Below are 2,346 nucleotides of genomic sequence, written 5' to 3'. Positions count from 1 at the left end.
GATAATTAAATTCTTATGAACCTTTTATCCCAGACTTCTCAAGTACTTACGATACCTAAAAGAATGAATGAGACCGAGGAAAGCAAAAGCATGGAGTTTAACCTTGCCTTTAGAGAAGGATAGGGAGGTGAGGCTGTAATATTATGAATAGAAAGCTAAAGATTGAATCTGGGTCATAGTATATAAGCAGGTGGATTACTAAAGAAACCATTCGTATAATAAATAGTTGGAGAGGATTGGATGGAGGTGATGAGAACTGTAAAGATGTGGCTGAAGAAAGGGTATAATCACATACAGAAGCCTTCCTGGGTAGGGAACTCTATTTTATTCATCGTATCTCCAGTGCCTGGCAGTATTGGATACACAGTAGGTGGTCAACTGCTGAACCGAACCAAACCAGAATGAGAAGACCTTTAATACAGTATACCGGACACATCCTAAAGATGCCAGACTTTTAGAATATTCTTTGAAAGGTCTCTATGCCAATTTTATGACCCTGAAAAAATGTTTCACACTCACCACCTGCGTTAGCAGCCATAAATTGAGAAGACCTACCTGGGAAAATGTTACCATTTTCTCCTTAATACCCTGAGGCCTTTAAAATTTGAAAGCAGATTTCCTCTCAACCTGATCCATCTATCTTTCTGGAAAAATTGAAAAGATAAATGGGATTAGTGAAAAGATGCCCTCTACTTCCAGTGAGTGTTTCACCTACAGTCTGAGGTTAGAGGCTAGGAAGAACTTACTATTTGAGAGCTTGAGAGATATTATCTATACTATTGTTAATTGTGGAATCATTTGCTTTCCAGCATAACTTTTCTAGTCCAGAGTTATTCTTACAGCTAGATTTCCGCAATGCTTTAACATTGTCTAAAAACTGTGTTCTGAACATGAGGAAACAGTACAAGAATTTCTCCTTCATATTATAATTATCTTCATCACAGGACCCTGCCAGGGCTATTGGTCAGGATTCTGCAACAGGTATTTTCTGTTTATCCAAAGGGATCCTATCACTTTAGGATTTTCTAGCATCTTCTAGGTCAGTTGGTTTACAAGAGTGTATACCATCCTGGCTCTCTAGTGTCATGGCAATAGTTTAGAAACAAGGTAAGGAACAGGAGGCAGCTATATTTGCAATAACAAAAATACAATGGGAAAATTTTTACTAGACTATAAATAATTCTGTCACAATAAAGTATATGTTACCTATGCTAAAAGTGGGGGGAGTAATGTTAAAATTTTCAGAAGTTGTGTCTGAGAGAAAAGTGCACTTTGTTTCTAGTAATGTTAAATAAACCATGTGAAAACATACAAAAATTATCTTTAGGTTAATAATCAAACACTTATAGTGCTGTCACTTGCCCTTTGATGATACCTAATAAGCCAAAATAGAAATTGTCTTGAGGAGACCAAGAGCACACCACCAAGTCTGAGGAAGAAAAATACTGTCATTGTTCCTAATCACAGATCCATGCCCTCCAACATGTAAAGGGGTGGTATTATTGGTGAAAACATGAGATACTGAGTCTGATAGAACCCTGGGCCTTAGGAAAATCCTCAACCTCCTGGAGTCTGGTCATCTGCCCTTCTGAAACAATGATAATCATTGTTTCTTTCATCACTGGAGGCCCAAGAAACAGATACAAGGCCTCAAAAGACCAGGGATGAAAGCGCCAGGTTGCACTGCATTTGACGTTTATGGACAGAAGAGGAAAAGGGGAAGCAGGGTCATAGGAGGAGCTGGTAGAGGCATAGAAGGGACACTGTACTTACTCTTGCCCAGTCAGGTATTATATCTGTCCAGGTTGATTACAGTAAACAGAAATGACTTTAAGTAGAAAAGGCTTTAATACAGGGACTTACATGTTTACAAAATATTGGAAGTAATGGAGGGACAGGGTCACTGCTGTGTCCAGAAGTGGCTCCAAGAATGAGGCCACTAAACTCACACACCAGGGGAGCTTCAGAAAGGTGAAGAATCAAGACCATATTGCTGAAACTGTTGAGTTCAACAACACACTATGATAGTTGTGATCCAGGAATCAGGAAGCTGCTGTTGCTAATACTCCCTCAACAGCCATGAAACTAGTGAGTAGATCCTGGAACACTGCTGTAGAAAAACACAATATCCATGACCATGCTGGCCAGCAGCAACAGCCAAAGCAGCCAGCAGATGGCCCCTGCCTCACTTCTACTTTTCAACTCTCTCGTGAATGCAAATCATTGGTAGATCATAATTTACAACTAGAAGCCTGGCTGCAATAAAATCTGGGAAATACAGTTTTTGGTTTTCCAGCCTCTGCAGTATAGGAAGGCATTTAAAAGGAGATAGAATGTGGGTCACCC

Source organism: Propithecus coquereli, unplaced genomic scaffold (genome assembly GCF_000956105.1).
Source record: "Propithecus coquereli isolate 6110/MARCELLA unplaced genomic scaffold, Pcoq_1.0 Scaffold124, whole genome shotgun sequence".
In the NCBI taxonomy this organism is placed as follows: domain Eukaryota; kingdom Metazoa; phylum Chordata; class Mammalia; order Primates; family Indriidae; genus Propithecus; species Propithecus coquereli.
The sequence above is the reverse complement of the archived record's forward strand: the minus strand, read 5'-3'. Positions refer to the sequence as shown.